General features: G+C 42.1%; 1 long non-coding RNA gene across 2 annotated transcripts; it reads right to left on the bottom strand.

The window, feature by feature from the left end:
* Window positions 1-1044: 1044 nt before the first annotated feature.
* On the bottom strand, window positions 1045-17451 carry LOC308560221. 2 transcript variants are annotated; one of them, XR_013999302.1, is made up of 5 exons: window positions 15825-17451; window positions 15076-15254; window positions 7827-7923; window positions 5392-5535; window positions 1045-4461 (listed from the first exon to the last, which is right to left on the bottom strand). It is a non-coding gene; the product is annotated as an uncharacterized lncRNA (long non-coding RNA). The 2 variants fall into 2 exon arrangements; XR_013999303.1 differs by having other exon boundaries at window positions 14910-15254; window positions 17205-17390.
* Between the last annotated feature and the right edge of the window lie 255 nt (window positions 17452-17706).

The following is a 17706-nucleotide window of genomic DNA, read 5'->3' as shown; positions in this document are numbered from 1 at the left end:
AAAACAAACACAGAAATAACAATGTGGTTTTACCAAAATGAAAAAAAAGACTGGCTTTGGCCAATCACATGAAGGGTTGTCGTCCAAGATCTGGTTGTGCAACCCTAACTACGTTGCATAGGTTTATCTGAAGTCTAAATTCAAAAATGGAAAATGATTCCTCCCTGTACATTTAAGCTGAACCTTAGGTTTTTCTGTTTTGTGCACATGGATATTAATAAGAATTCTCTTGCTATTTCCAATATATTCCTTTGTTGAAGGAAGAAATTTAAATTGGGGTCTTTTTGGAGAACTTCGATTGGGAATGTGCTAACATTTGGAATTGGCTTTTGCAAGTGGAAACAAAAACTCAGTCGAATGAGCAGTGGACATGCACTGCAAAGCGAGATGCCAAAGTAGCAAGAGGTGTCTGAAGAAGCAACACGTTCCTCTTTGAGGTCACCACCTGGCTCAACAACACCCTCACCCTCCAAGGGCAATTGAACTAATAGAAGTATCCGTTGCTTTAAAAAAAACCAAACAGTTCTTTATTTGATAAGTCTAATTTCAATGTGTGTATCATCATTTCATAGTGAAGGTAAAAAATAAAAGTCACCAGAGAGATTTAACCAACTATATATAAGCCTATGTGGTAGATAGAAAGATGTAAGAGGTATCGTATGCATATAAATGTACGCCACGAGAGTTAGGCTCAAGGAACCTGCCGTTTGCTATGAATGTGACTGCTCTTTTGTGTTAAGTCAACTCTGAACCCATAGCTCCATTTCCTTTCCTTTCTGCAGTTAGTTGTTAACGTGTGTAGTTTCAAGGAGAGGCTTAAAGAAGTGCTTTGTCCGCTAGTCATAAAGGGGCATGCATATACAACCACCTTGTGAGTTCCTTACAGGCAGAGGCCACATCAGATTAGTTTTTAAAAATCCTGACAGCACTTTGTCTTGCATTACGTAGGTGTCTAGTAAGTGCCTGTCAAGTAGGCTAAGTATATACTTGTATCAGGTAATAAAGCTCAGTTTATATTTGTGCAAACTCTACAACAAACAGGTTGCTGTCCTCTTTTTCTTTATTCAAGGCTATGTTTTAGAGCAGTTTTAGGTTCACAGTAAAATTGAGAGCAAAGTACAGAGATTTGTCCATAATCCCGGCCCCACACAAGCATAGCCTCCCCCGTGATCAACATCCCCCACCGGAGTGGCACATTTGTTGCAGCTGATGAACCTCCACTGACACATCATAATCAACCAAGGACCATAGTTGACTCCAGTTCACTGTCGGTGTTGTGCATTCTATGGGTTTGGGCTGTCAGCTTTTTGATAATGGAAACTTGTTGATTTTGCTTTTAAAATTATTGGGCTTGGTTTTAGGCTCATTATAAAAAATGCTTAATTTTCAAATTTTTTACATTTCAAAATAATCACAAATTTACAGAAAAATTAGATCTACCGTACAAAGGACTTTTCTTTTCTGAACCGTGAGAGGGTAAGTGCTGCCCTGATGACCCGGCGTCCTGCCATCTCTAGTGTAGATTCTTTCCTACAATCACGGGGATTCTCCTAAATGACCCCGGTACCACCATCAAGGTCAGGGAATGAACATTGCTGCACTGCTTCCCTCTGATCCTCGGAGCCTATTGGGATTCTCTTATTTTCTCATCAATGTCTCAACTTGCTGGCAAAAGGGTCCAGTCTGCGATCACGCCGTGCATTACCGCCCATCTTCCCTTTCTTCTGCTGGAAACAGCTCTTCAATCTTCCTTTGGTTTTCATGAGCCTGACACACTTTGAAGTGTACAGGACGGTTACTTTGTAGAACATCCCTCAATTTGGACTTATGGCTGCTCTCCTGTGATTTGATGCGGGTCTACCTCTTTGGCAGGCACAACACAGAGGTGGTGCTCTGTTCTCTTTGCGTCCTGACAGGTGGTGTGTGATTCCAGGTTGTCCCCTTACAGGCTCTGTTCCGTCCAATTGCTTAAGATAATATCCGCCAGGCTTCTCCACGACAAAGTGACTATTTTCCCCTTTCTAATGAATAAATATTCTGTGGGGTGGTATTCTGTAACTATGCAAATATCCCATTTCTCATCCGAGTTTTACTTTACTTATGAAAATGTAAGGATTCATAGCTTCCCATTTTATTTACTCTGTTAAATATATGTAGATCATTATTTCTCTTAATGCTGGAATTATCCTGCATTTGGCAGTAGGAAGTCATTCGAGTGTGATTCTGTGCTTTTTTTACACGACGCCATCATTTCTTTGAACACTTCCTTGGTTTTGGGCACAAACATGTGTTTCAGGCTCATGTTGTACTTCTGCCCCGACCCTGGAATTAGCCATTGCTCTAAGGATCCCTGGTTCCATGTAGTGGAGGAGCCAATATCTGGCCCCTAAATGTGTTCATTTCTGCCAGTGGGGCTGCTCCCAGGCACACTCAGTGGATAGAACTAGTGAATATAAATACAGACACACATGTTTACACATACACATGCATCTGTATTTAGTCCTATATCTATCTATATATTAAAAATCATGAGTTCATACCAATTTCCTCACTTCCAATCCAACCCCACAGGTACATTCCAGTTTTCTCCTGTTATGTATTTGTAATTTGTACCTCCCTTTTCTGGTAGTGAGAAACATGTAAACTGTAAATGGAATTGTGTGCCTCCCAAATCCATATGTTGAAGCCCTAACCCCTAGTGTGATGATGTTTGAAGACGGGCCTTTGGGAGGTGATTAGGTTTAGGTGAGGTCATGGAGGTGGGACCCTCCTGATAGATTTGGTGCCCTGCAGAGTCCAGAGCTCTTTGCCATGTGAAGACACAGAAGCCAGCTGTAAAGGAGCCAGGAAGAGACCCCCACCAGAGCTGGAGCATGCTGACGTGCTGATCTCAGACTCCAGCCTCCAGAGACATGAAAATATAACATTCTGTTGTTTCAGCTACTTAGTCTATGATATTTAGTCATGGCAGCCCAAGCCAACTAATACACATGGTTCCCATTACTCTTAATATACTTATTTATCTGATCAATCTCCCTCATTTAGATTTCGGCCCTGCACACTGGGTATCCTTCCATGGGGACACCCTTCTCACCTTCCTTGGGCTCTCACTTCCCATTCTGGGCCATAATGTCTCACTCCCCCACCCCCCACTGTGAAATTCTCCTTTCCTCTGCTCCATCTAATGGCTTTGGGACAGAATTGCTCAGGAAGAGATGGAAATCCATTTTGTTTAGTTTCCTAAAATATCACTTTGTCACTGAGAGAGATGAGTTTTATCAAACAAAAGTCTGAAAAGTTCATTATAATCACATATTTGAAGCTAGAAGGAGTCTCAAAGGTAATCTAATTCAACCATCTTATTTTATTTAATAACTATACAATTTCTAGGAGTAATTTTTCTTACTTTGACAAAAGAGAAATTGAGTCTTATTAAAAAACAACAAACTTTAGCATTGGAGCTGTGATTATAAAGAAGGTTCTGGAATCAAAACCACTGCTTTACAGAAGCTCCTTTTTATTTATAGAAGCTCTATGGCTACCTGAAATGATAGAAGAACTAATGCTACATAGCATTTTTAAGTAACCAGTGGCTGTTTACGTGGCTTCTTCATTCCATTCAGTGCATTTCTCCTGCCCCTCCTCTGCATCTCTAGCGGGGGGACTTGGAGAAGCGAGTGAACTGCCTTATAGCTCAAAAATTTGTTTTGTGAGAAGCTAAAGCAGGAAGGGGCACTGACGTCATACTTCAAACCAATATTGAACTAAGAAAAACAGAATTAACTTTATTATTGTCCCCTAAAACAGGACATGTGATGTAACAAAACACAACAAAACAGGACATGTCATGTAACAAAACACAACAAAACAGGACGTGTGATGTAACAAGTGTAAATGCATTTACAGAAACAATGGAAAAGGGAGCTACAAGGAGATCTCACGGGAAAGTCTAGGCTGCACGTAACTACACATAAAGTGTCTTACTGGGGAATTGTGTAAGGCTGGGTCTGTAGGAGAGACTATAGACAATTGTGTGTGTTTAGAGATGGAGCAGGTTTAGGGATGAGATGGCAGAGAGAGGGGTAAACCCAGAATGAAAAAAGCAACAAAGAAACCAATGCCTGGGCCAGCCTGATTTGATTGTGGAAGGGAGGAACTGAGGAAAGGGCAGTCGGAGAAAGGAACCTGCCTGGAAAAACGGAATGGATTTACGACTCTCCAGCCACAGGGAGTCTTTTAGATGATGCGTTTCAGAGAGCATTGAGATCAATTGCAAATAGAATAGAAAACCCAACAGCAGTGGCTTAAAGGAACAGAGATGGGTTTTTCTTATTAGGAGTTTGGAGGTTAGTGGTTGCTGGTAGTGGTTCAATAGCTCACAAATGTAGGATCAATGTGTGTGATGTTCTTGGCCTTTCCTTCATGGCTCCGGGATGGCTATTATAGCTCCAGGCATCACATCTGCATTTAAGACAGGAAGAAAGCAAAAGTGGTGTCTCATTTGTCTGTCTATATCAGGAAAACAAACGCTTATCCAGAACCCTGCTCCACCCCACCCCCCAACCCCCAGCAGACATCCAACCACTGACATCAGCCTGAATGTTCACATCATCACTTCTATGGAGAAGGAAAGCTGGGAGAGTGAATAGTTAACTTTCCTGGCCGCAATAGTGTAGGCAAGAAGGGGAAAAGTGATTAGGAATGGGTATCTGGGCCAATCAATTTGTCAGCCACAAAAAGACTGATGGATTCGTTTCCATTTATCATTTAGAAGACAAAAGAAGTTCCAGTTGGAGATAGAAAAAAAATTGTAACCCTCTAGTCAGACTACTGAGGCAGACAGTGATGCCTCTATCCTTGAAGATCTTCAGGTTGAGAAATAGTCAATGTTATGTGTCTTAGAAGATTCAGACATTCAGTTGCCTGAAGCCTGTATCAGATGCTTTTGTTAGATCTATGATCGTTGGATTCACTATTTCAAAGGTATACATTCCCTACCTCTCAAAGTGCCACGAAATACAAAACAGTACAAGAGGATTACCCCCCTCCATGGGTCCTTCTCGCCCTCCATTCGCTTCCCTGGAGAAGGCCCAATCGAACATTGCATTTAGAGGTTCTAAGGGTGATGCTGTTCCTCTTAATTCAAAACTAGTTTCAGGTATATCAAGAAAAAAGAGAGAGAAAGACCTGGATAAATGGGGTATAAGTAAAAGATCAAGAAATCAAGATTTGTTTAGTTTACCAAAATGCATTTGGATAAAGCTAAAAATTGATCTAAGACCCTATTAGGTGAATATAAAGCAATTACTCAAATACGGTGTGGGTGTTTCACAGCAGAGCCACAGAACTTTCCTAGACATAATATTATACAAGATTATGTGTTATGCTTACCTCTTAAGTAAACACATTTGTGAACTGCTTGGCAAACGTGCGGAGAGCCCAGGGTTTATTTCTGCTTCACATTGCACTGTAGTCTTGGCTGCACGAGGTTCCCTAATGGCAACAACTAACCTTTTCCAGACAATCCTCCGTGCCCTGGGGCAGAGAAGACAATGGACCATTGTGAATTTACACAAGATTTGCAAATGTGATGCAATTTTGATGTACCAGTGGCCTGAACTTCACATACTCACCAGAGATTCCAGCTAGCCTAAACTTGTCAGCCAGAAAGCATGAGGAAGATTAGGGTAAAGTCCCTTTTCTTAACCACGTTTAAAGATTATCTAAAAGATACTTTCTCCCCCTCTGGTCTTTTAAATGACCGCAGTGAGAATTGGGATTGGTTTCACAATAAGCAAACAAACAATCTCTTTCTTTCAGACACATTTATTTTTATTCCATTACTAGATTAGTTTAGGGAAACTTATTTGCTCCTAGTGCTTTGTAGAGTTTTGATAGCTGAAAGCTCTTGTTTCCATGGTGCACCAGGCTCTATGGGAGGTCAACCATAAGTTATCTCAAATTCATTTCATCCACTCAACAGATTTTTATTGAGCACCTGCTTACGAGCTGGTGTTCTAAGTGTTGGAGGTACATGCTGCTGCGAACTCTCACAACATTACAAAGTAGTTGTTATTATGTACATTGTAAAAATTAAGAAACTAAGGCCCAGGGAAATAAACAACTTCTCAAGGTCACATGGACTGTCCATGGCAAAGATGGGTTGAAAGCCAGGTCTTTTTCGCTCCATATCCCACACTTTTTACTCAGTATCTTGCTGCCTTCCTGCTATCAACTAGCCTTAATATAAAGGCCCATGATTGCAAATGCATACGATCTTTTTTGAGACTACAGTTCATGATCATTTAAAATCACTCTGCCAAAACAGCTAATGCTGATGGGACTAGAATTAAAAGGGAACTCTGCTTTTGTTAACTTGGTATGAAAGTTCACTTAGTGCTTTCCTCCCCAAACCATTCATTTTCAAAATTTGATTTCAGAAACCTTTAAGTTGTAGGAATGCTAACCCATGCTTCCATTAATTGTCCCACAGGCTGGCCTGGGACTGGGATTTAAGTGGGTTCTGGGGCCTACTGTGAAGGAAGCTGGGGAGCTGACACAGGAGGGTCAGAGGGAGGCTCGCCTTGGGTGGCATATTACCCACTCATAGTGATATCTATACAGTGCTCACGAGATGCCAGGCACTTTTCTAGACTATCACATGTATTAATTCTTAATTCTCCCAACAACCCTTGAAGTCAATCCTATTATAATTACCCATTGCTTATGGAAGAGGAAATTGAAGCTCTAAGAAGTAACTTGCCCAAGATTACACAACTAGGGAGTTTGCCAAGGAGTTGAGTTTTGCCCTAAAATGATTGAGAAGCCACTTAAGAGATTTTCAGCCGGTTTTGAGGGGCAGGTTCAAGTCAACTTCTACTTATTCTAGTGCCTATCTGTTTCCCATTTTTTAGATAATTTCTTGCCAGTCTGCGTAACTGATAAAGTATATGTCAATTTCTCATGTGGAAATGTATGTTATTTGCTTACATAATGATTAACTATCTCTTGGGTTTATTAATAAAGTAATCCAGTAATTGAAGTCTTCTGGGATGGGTAGATTATAAATGAAAATTTATACTTAGTGATGGATTACACTTAATGATCAATTAGCTTGGCTAATTTTGCTTTTCCTGTTTTTCCCTAACAATCTTTTGTGAGGGATAATAAATAGAAGAATCAGTGGACTTGAAAAATACAGAAAACAAAAGGTCTTAAACTATTTGGACTCTGTTCTTAGTGATTTCATTTCTAAGGCTTTCTCCTAAGCACATACTCAAGCATACAAGAGTAGTGAAGTCCACCTGACGCTTGGGCACCATGTACTCTTTCTACACAAATTAAGTCTGGTTTATTACCACCAGCTAGGGTTGGTGGGAAGTGCAATCATTTTTCTGAGTTCTAGTTTTCCTCTTCAATTCCTTGGGATTGCAGGATTGTGGGGAACCCTTGGGCTTAAGCAGTATAAGGATTTAGGAAGAGTAGTTCTTAGGAGTTTTGCTCTCTAGACTTGACACGTATTTATAAAGGTTAGCACTTCTACTGGTGATATCAAACCCTCTGGACCAAACTCACTCACTACAATGCAAAGTAGCCCCAAGGCATCCCACATTCTCCCATTCTAAGTTCTGCCACCGCTGGGAAGCCTCCACCAGCTTCCTGCCACCCCCACCTCCTGAGGGTTTCTTCCATCCTGAAAGATCCCCACCTCATTCCCAGTATGGGAATATCCCATCTTTCTGCTTTGAGACTGGCCCTTTTTCCTCCTGATTCTAGGAGTTCAAAGCCTCTAACCCTTCCCTATCTAGAACTCCCAATCGACTCACCTCCCTGAGCACACACTTTTGAAGACAAGGGCCTGTTGGCTTGCCCCTGGGGCCAAGGGAAGTCCAGATGGCCAGGACTCAGAGCCCCATCCTGGTCCTTGGGAAGAGAAGACAAGAAAGACCTGTTATTTTATAATGAACCTATGGCCTAGAAAACAAGCCCAGTTTATTCTCAATGTATTCTGCCACATTAAATTTTTAATGTCATTCAATTACACCTATAATAGTGAAAATCTGGAAAAGCTTAAATGTCCCACTAATGGGGTTATATATTGAAATAATATACAGCAATTAAAGGGCTCTGTTTTTAAAAACTCTTTCAGTGATTTGGAAGCATACTCTTGATATACTCATTTTTTAAAAAGTAGGTTGCAATTTAAGTCCACTCTTTAGAATTTACTTACACACACACACACACACACACACACGATTATATCACTGACAGCCAGTGCTTGTCTCAAGAGTAGTGGAATTATGACTGAGGTTTATTTTTCTTTTTATGCTTCTGTGCATTTTCCCAGCTTCTTTCATTTATTTGCATTACTTTGTAATGACAGTGCACAGTGCAATGATGGTGTGTGGTGGGGGTGGGGGTGGCCCTTTTGCTGGAGTAGTGAACTTGCTCAAGTGAAGTAGTGACCTATCTTGACAGACTTATGTCTGGGAATGAGAAGTTAACTTTAAAAAGGAGTAACAATGTGAAAAGCAAAATATAAAACACAGAAGGGGAAGGGCAAAACCTTAAACATTTATCAGGACAACTGTACTGTAGTAATTTTTTAAGTTCTTTTTGCGTCTTCTTTAGAGATATAATGAGACAAATAATGTATTTTATTTTGCTTAAAATCAACTCTTAAGCAATGTGCAACTTTCAGAAATAGGCCTGATATTCTAATATCTGTGTTGGATGGTGGATCTTTTATTAATTCACTGCTTGATTGGGCACAACTCAACCAAGTCTCTGGACTTTAATTTCTTCTTTCATTTTTAGTCTGATATTTAACAAATGCTTCTACAGCACCTACTACACACCAGCCACTCTCCTTAGTGTTTTGCAAACACTAACTAAATTAATTCTCATTCCTCCCCTATGAGGAGGGCAGGATTATCCCTGCTTTATGTATGAAAAAACTGAGATACAAAGAGGGGTTAAAAACTCATCAGAGATCACACACAGTGAGCAACAAAATCAGGATTCAAATCCCAGACTTTGCTGTATTCTCCCGGCGCTTTTTTATGCTGGACTAAATAACATTAACATGCCTGTCATTTCTTGTGTGCAAATACCTGCATAGCCCCAGGCACATTCCCTCACCATACTTCCTGAGTCTCTTTCGTCCCTTGAATTTTCTTTTGGTAACCCAATTGAGAACATTATCATATTTATTCCAGAATTTATTTTATGAAACAATGACTCTCCTTCCACTGGTTATCAGTTTTTTTAACTTCTCTGTTTTACACTCACCTATTCAGTACTAAATACTGAATTCAGTGCAGTGAAAAAGAAATTGTGTCTTTAGGTAGCTCAATAAAATGGTGCCTTTGGATCCATATCCTTCAGTGTGGCAATCCTCACCGTATTGTAGCCTACCTAATCCAGCTAGCTGCTGGCTTTCCGGCTAGGTTAAGTACAAAAAACAGTTTACCGCTTTAACATGCAGGTAGAGAGAGGGAGAGAGAGAGAAAGAGAGAGAACTAATTTCACTTTTTTACGTATAGAATATTCTATATGAAAATATAAAATACAAATTTCAAATTTTAGAATTTACTAACTTTAAGAAAAATTTTGGATTAAAAATTTCAACTAGAGAATGGGCTTCCTAGATTTTAGTGACTAAGCAGCCTTCTTCCCTTTGGAAAACATTTACTTGCCCACTGATACAACAATGACCAACCAATCAGGTTTTTGGATAACTGAGACCTTCAAAAACCAGCTCAGCTGCAGGCCCTACCCAGTCTTTGCAAGGCCTGGGCAAGAGTTCAAATGGCCCTGGATGGGTGGCTCGGTTGGAGCGTTGTCCCATACACCAAAAACATTGCAGGTTAATTCTCGGTCAGAGCACATACCTAGGTCAGGGGTTCGATCTCTGGTCAGAGCATGTACATGGGAGGCAACTGATCAACGTTTCTCTCTCACATCGATTTTTTTCTCTCTCTCTCTCCCTTCTTCTTTCTCTCAAATCCATAAAAACATCTCAGGTGAGGATTTTTTTAAAAAATGTTTTAAAGAGTACACATGGAAGCCACCATATCATATTTCTAAATATTTAAAAGGTACAAATCAAGCCAACCTGGTGCTAAATAAAATAGATTCTACTCTCTTACCTTGACAAATACACCTTCCTGGGGCCAGAATTGAACTTAGGCCTCTCCCCGGCTCTGGAGTTCCATCTCCGAATATGGCGGCAGTTTGGACAGTTGCCCCTGGCCTGACTCCCTCCTCTGCCCACTCCCAGCCCTTCCTTGCATTAGGAGAGCTTCCCCTACACATGTGGGTGCTCAGACCCACCTGGCGCGGCTCCCCAGCAGCCTCCTCTGTTCACCTCTCCGGCCTAGGAGCGCACTCACCGGCATACCGCTCACCCCGGCAGTGCGGGCCCCGGAGGCGCAGGGATGCGTGTGGGGCATACAGGCCTCCGGAGGTGGGATACCTGGAGCATGTTCCAGAAACTGGATGAAGCACAGGCCCTGGGTGGACGTGTCCCCTCGACCCATTGACTTCTTGTCCAGGGGGAGGGCTGTAACAAGGAATGACAGCAGAGGGGCAGAGCAGGGCTCCGTGAAATACAGCTCTTAAAAGGGGGGCCCAGGATAGAGGCCTCTCTTGCTGAAAACTGTATTTCTCTGGTAGATCCTCAGCCACCTGCTATGTTTTATGGGATAGAAAGGGTTAGAAGGTAATATGGTAGAAATTAACCTTCCACGAAACTACTCTTTGGCCCTCCTAAAGGGAAAACCCCCTTTTCTCCCCTTTTGTTAAAATTAAATTAAACTTATGCTTGTACATATTCCACTATTAATATTGTAATACAGAATTCTGAAAGAATGAGGGTGGTCTCACGGGGACACAAGGAAAATGCGGGGCAAGCACATAGAAGAGCTTAACTATTCACTGAGTTCTCCTGGTCGTCTCTGTTCCACCCTGAGCTGAAAGCTTGAGGGCATTCTTAGACCTTAACAAAAGAGAAGACTTTAATGGGAGGACCATCAAGATAAGCAAATTTGGACACAGGAAGAGAGGGCAGTCTGCTAGGATCTATCAGATGGCACCAACTGATGGAGGGCCAGCTGAGTTCTATGGCGATGGCACCTTCTGTTGATATGATGCAGATGATAGTGATGACGCTCACATAGAGAGTGCCAAGTAGGTGCCCAGCACTTTGCTAAATACATTATGTTGAATAAAATGTCATAAAATTATATGTATTATATGACATATTTTATTTATATACAGTTTACATATTATATAATATATCAATGTAATTTAATACAGCAATCCTTGAAGAAGTGAAACTTCTAATGGTTCAGTAACTTGGCCTGGAATAAGGCACTAGTTAAATGGCAAATCTTACAGAGCCTAAACTCTTAACCGATCTGTTATAACCAATTAGTGCTTTATAAAAATAGGCAAACTGGTGGAATACCAGCAAGATAGACCCAGCCATAACTATGTAATGATATCTTTATCTAATATCTAATGAAAGCTTTAAGCGCCCTGAACTGAATAGAGGCAGATGGCCTGAGGGAGAAGTCACCTAGAAAGCAGTGCCATATGCACTTGGACCAAAGCCCGGGGAAAGAAAGCTTTGAGAATTTCCTTACCCCAGGGTCAGGGCCAGGGGTATAACTTGAAAGGAAGGCTTTGTGCAGCTACGGGGTGGAAGTGCAATGGGCCAGAGTTGGTGACTGGATGCTGCAGTCTACAAAACTTAGCAGATTTTGGAAGCATGGGGAATGTCCTTATTCCTAAGAGCTATACAAATAAAAATCTCAGAGGAACTTCGCTTAGGGTTCAGTTAAGAGAAGAATGGATAAATTGCACCCACAAGACTAGATCCAAGAGATGAATTCATGAAGAGGTGCTGAGAGGACAATCCTTAACTCATTTATATTTTTATTAAGACCAAGAAAAACTAAGTCCTTTAAGAGTTCTTGTGATTCTTTAAATCCCCACCTTTGCTTCCCATAACCATTTCCCTGAAATTGAATGTTATAGGATGACTTTAAAAATGAAGAGATTTGTTCTCTTTTTCTGGAGAAAAAAATTAGGAGTCTGGTGGAAGTAGAAAACAGAAGGCTGATTGGACAAAGTAGTAGAAGAAAGTACAGCCAGTTCTAAGAATGGGAAGGGACCTTGGGAATTAATTATGTATGCCCTGACACCTCTTCCATCCCAGTACCGATGCTTAGTTGCCAGTGGTCCCCTGCTCTGTGGGTGAAGGCTTACCTGAGCGATGGCAGTGAGACTAGGGAGGGCCCATATCCCTCCACCGTAAACATGGAATTTGTACCTTTCAAGTTAAAACATAAGATCATGAGAGTTTGCATGCAGCAACTCATCTTAAAGAAATAGTGAATGCCTCATAAGGAAGAACAGTATTTGTTTTTCAAAATTCTGTCTTTATGATACATAAACTTTGCTTAAAGGAAAGCACTGTAAACAAATACTGAATTCTAGTTAAACTTCAGCAGGCATAGCCTGAGGGGTAATGTTGTAGAATGACTTGTACTAAAGTGTACTAATATCTACAATACTGCGAAATACATCAAAATAGTAAGACATTTTAATGGAGGCACAGAGGGGTGGATAGTTGGTTATAGTATACATGATCAAGCAGGGATAGTAAAATGTTATTTATAGGGTTGAGGTGGTGGTTATATGGTTGCTGGCAACTTTTCAGTTTTTCTGTATGTTTGTAAATTTTTATAAACTGTTGGAAAGAGTCTCTTACTAGAGAGAAGCCGCTCTTTAAAAAGACAGTACACAGACACAAGATTTTCTACCTTTTTTGATCATGCCATTAAAAAAAAGCTCACTGCCCGGCCGGGTGTGGCTCAGTGGTTGAGCGTCGACCTAGGATCCAGGCGATGGGGGTTCGATTCCCGCTCAGGGCACATGCCCAGGTCATGGGCTCAATCAGTGACTCTCATCATTGATGTTTCTGTCTCTCTCTCTCTCTCCCTCTCCCTTCCTCTCTCTGAAATCAATAAAGATATATTTAAAAAAAAAAAAAAAAAAAAGCTCCCTGAATAATGGGAACTCTCTCTCTTATCTTTACCTGTTTCTTTTGTCTCACCTGCCTTTTTCTCTCTGGCAGTCTAGTATAGTATAGCACACACATTGGTACTTCATAAAGGCAGGTCTTGCTACTACGTACTTAAAACTCAGGGGGAAATATACTATATGCCATTGCTCTTGTAATATATGTTAATCAGAGAAATCCCATATCAACTATGAATGTTCCATTTGACTATGTGAAATGCATCTATTCACCACAGTATTTGTTAACTAGTTAACAAATATTAAGTAGAGATTAACAGATACATATATTGTCTCTGAAGAGCTTTTTTCTCTAAGCTGGACCTTACTAACGAGATGACATCTAAAATACACTAATGTCCAGAAAAGATTGCAATTATTAAGTGACAAAATTTGCACATTCTAACTTAAAGCACGAGGCATTCTTGTGGATTCTATGAGTGTGGTTGTAGAGTTTAAATTTTAAATTTTAAATCATCTTGTAGCTACAGCTAGTGCTCTGCAGTGATTGGGAGTTTGGAATAAGGAAGGAGGAGATCATTTTTACTTATCTCTTTCATACCCCTCCACACACACAAAAACCTCAAACAAAACATAATGAGCTACAGAAAACTGTTAAGCCATGAATGTCTGAGAGCCACCCAAACTGACCCCTAATAGTATACTTTCACAGTTGGTTATTTTTCAAAATTACCTGCAATTGTAGCTATTCCTGTAGACTTTTGCACCTATGTTATGCTTGTCTAGAGCATTATAAGTAAGATATGTCCATAACTAGTAGAAAGAGTTGTTAATAATAGATTAAAATTGTCTAATGAACTTATTTTAAAATATTATGTTCATTTACATTCAATTACTTAAAATAGAGTTTGAAAAGAATACTTAAGTTTCAGGGAACTATTGGAGTTCAGGACTTTTAAGTTAGCAGCTCTGGATGATGAATTTTTCTTCTTTTTTTATGGTAAAACAAGTGAATTTCAGTGCCAGCAAGTACTAATACATGATAGTGTTAATGGCACTTACATTCTAAAGAAATGAAACAAACTCCTTGAATATAAATGCTTGAATCATAAAAACTATCAGCTTCAAATCTGCCATGCTTATCAAGTGAATGCAGTTAGTTTCTGAGTCCCCAAAAAGTAACAAACACCTGGATTTCTAATTATTCTTAGATAATTTTAGAATGCCTATATCACTTAAATATCAGACACGTAAACCAACTTGCTCACTCAGTGATTATTAATTACTCTGCTCAAACTTTAACTACTGAAGAGATTTAAAATGCCAGAAATTATAAAAACCCTTTGCAGAATATCCAGGCTATGGTTTTTTTATGTGTGTGTGTGTTTTTAATAAAAAAGAAAACATTTTGGCACTCAGGCAGTGTGGGCTTGTGAAAAGCCCTTTGTCACTAACAGCCAAGCCTCTTTCTAGAAAGATAAGAATAATAGTTTCAATATTAGAAACGTGAGCTATCTAAAGAAAACAACACGGTAACATTATTGATATTTAGTAAACTGCTTACTATTTTTAAACAAACTACTAAGTAAAACTGTTTTCCCCTTTCCTTTGAAAAACATTAAAACCTTGAATTTAGATAAAGAGAACAAAAACTATAGTTAAATCGCTTTTCAAAATAACACATTTTCATTTGTATTTAGAAAGAAAGGAAAAAAACAGGGGGGAAAAAGTTGTTAGTTTTCCTGGGAGTAGTGAGAATAAAAGTAGGTAGAAAGAAAGTACAGCACAAAAAGCACATACCCCCCGAAACAAGACCACAAAGACCACAATCAGTTATATCCATGACTAGAAACACAACTCACCTCCTCTGACAAAGGCGTCTGTGGGGATGCAGGAGGGGGCAAAGCCAGGGAGCAGGTGAAGGAACCTGTCAGAGCTCCGGGTCACAAGCCAAAACCTCTCAGAAGGACACAGGTGTGTTTCACACCTACCTCCTCCCCAGCGATCGCCATCTCTCAGAAATCCTACCTTAGAGAATCAAACTTCAATCACTCGACGAGTGGGGACCCACACACTGTCTCCATGCGACAGAGAGTGACTGCAGAAGTCACTGTGCCTATGAGACGTTCCCGTCTGTTCCCAGGGAGGCTTTCCGAGCCGTGCCACTCTCTCGGGGTGGCAGAACTCCCCGACGTGAACCCTGCAGCCTGTCAGAGAAAAAGTTCTCTTGAGGCTAGACCTCTGCTGCAGCGCAGGCAGACACAAACAACCGAAGCTGTACCCGAGCGTCATTTAATGACTCGGTCGAACATACATGCTTTCAATAAAGGCTGCACGAGAGCCCTCGCCCGATGTGACTCTCGAGCTGCGTCTCAGTTGGAGAAGTTTTTAACACATCACACCAGGGCTATAATTCCCTGAGAGGGTCTCTAACCTGAAAGCACACAGGGGTTTCAAAAGGGAGACAAAGACATAACAACCTTCTTCTTGGCTGCATTTTAAAACTACTCTCCCAGCACAGAATCTTTCCTCCCTTCTGGTAAACACATGCTTGTATACATTAAAATAAAGAGGGTGTATAAATTAACAAGACGATGCTCTCCCATTATAAATGAGTCAACCCCAGTCCAAGACAGGCTCACCAGGTCCGCAAACAGACATTGGGGTACAGGCTTTGGAAAAAAAATGAGTAGGCGAAAATGCAAACCAAACGAAAGAGACACTGTAACCCAGGAGGATGCTCTTTGCTGGGCTTTCCGAGGGAAGGTCTCACGCACACGGCCACGCTGCTGTTCCGGTGAGAGGTAGATCCACGGTGCCAGGCACGCTGGCAGACAATGGGCACTAAACCCACACCGTCAGTCTTAGCAAATTAGGTACATTGGAGATCATCTGATGGTATTCTATTGTTGCTATTGTAATCACAGTAATTTTCCCTGGTGATGGTGCTTCGTGATGAAGTGCAGCTCTCACAGGATAATTGTGAAAGATACCAAAAGATTCAGGGAGGCAGCATCTGGCTTTCAAAGCTCTTCAGATTCAAATTGGCATTTTACTTTATCCTGAAAATTTATTAGAGATTCAGATCATGCCGGTTTGAATGGAAAGGTGAAAGCAGGGTAATTTCAATCTATGAATTATTCAGTCTCAGCCTGGCGAAATTGCCATCCATGAACGGATGCTCTGACAGTCCCTTCAGAGAGCCTCCATTACGCCTGTCGTTTTTATTTCTTTATCTAGGATCTCCTCCTCAGTTACCCAGCTCCTCCCTTAGGGCTCGGCTTCACAAACCAAAGTATCTCGGATTGGCAATAACCTAACTGTGCTGCAGCCTCGAATCGCTGTCTCCACAGGCTGGCTGTTTTTCCAAATCATTAAAACCACATCCATGATGATATCTGCAAGGCTGTTCGATCAGATGAATTAACACACACACACACACACACACACACACACACACACACTGCGAAGAAGAGTTAGGTTCCGCCAACATCACGAGAGAAGTGGAGCTGTCTGCTTCCTTCTTTGTTGTCAGCGTGACCCATCCTAGTGGCGCAGCAAGGAGCCAGTCCTAAAGCAGGCTCGCTGGCCTGGCACCCTGATTTGCAGCCAGAGCAGATGAAGCCTGCATGGAAGGCAGACTAATCCAGACAACTGTATACTTAGCGAGCACGATTATTTAGGAAAACGAGAAGAAGCCCTCGGATGGCCGACATGACACTGCCCTCCTCCCAGGCTCCTCCTGCACCCAGGCTGCCGTCCCAGCGATTCTTCACTCGATGGCTGGTTGTGTCGCTGCTAAGTCGACAGCTGTCCCCCGCCATCCAGAGAGGACTGGGATTGATTTAGGTCAGTGAGCCTGGCTTCTCCTCGAAACCATGTTCTAACTGAGGGCTGGGGATCTGCGCCAGCCCCGGGGACCAGCCTTCGCTGTGCGCTGGGAGAGTCTCGCAGCGGCCCTTCGGCCGGGTCGCCTGCACAGGCCCCGGCCAGACCCGCCATGACCGGCACTGTCTCCTTTGTCCTAGCCTTTATGCCTGCAGGTCTGGCCGCGTGGTGGAGAAGCGCCCCCCCCCCCAACCATTCCCACCACCGACGGTGGGGAAACCGGCCGCGCGCCCCGCCGGGCGGCTTGGCTCCGAGGCTCCGAGCAGTACCTGCTCTGCTGAAAATTCACGCTGCCCGGTTAGAAGCCGGCGTGTACATGCAGACTGCTCCTCTGCTGCCGGCTGCGCAAAGGTAAAGACTCCTCACGTAAGAAAGGCTAAGTGGTAGCAGGAGAAGAGCGCTTTAAGGCTCTGTCGCTCGGTGCCTAGCCGGCTGCCTGGGCTCTGCCGCACTGCGCCCAGGAAGCTGCAGGACCGGAGCTCTGGCAGTGGCGATGCTGCAGAGAGCAGCAGCTATGACACGGCAGTCAGCTGACGTGCAGGGTGTTATCATTCAGCGTGCTCTACAGCAGCAGGCCATTTGCTAAGGTGGCAGCAGACAGATGACCTGGACTGTGAAGCGCGGCTTAAGGAGGGCAGCCTCTCTCCCTGCACACCTGGCAGCCATCCTGCACACCTGGCCGGCGCGTCTCCCACGGCTTTCCTCTCGGGCAGAGTTTTTAACTCACAGCCTCAGGACTTAACTATTTCTGCCCTGCTTGCTAAGATGGTA

This window comes from Miniopterus schreibersii (genome assembly GCF_964146895.1).
Source record: "Miniopterus schreibersii genome assembly, chromosome: 8".
Lineage (NCBI taxonomy): Eukaryota > Metazoa > Chordata > Mammalia > Chiroptera > Miniopteridae > Miniopterus > Miniopterus schreibersii.
This window is presented reverse-complemented; position numbering and strand designations above follow the sequence as displayed.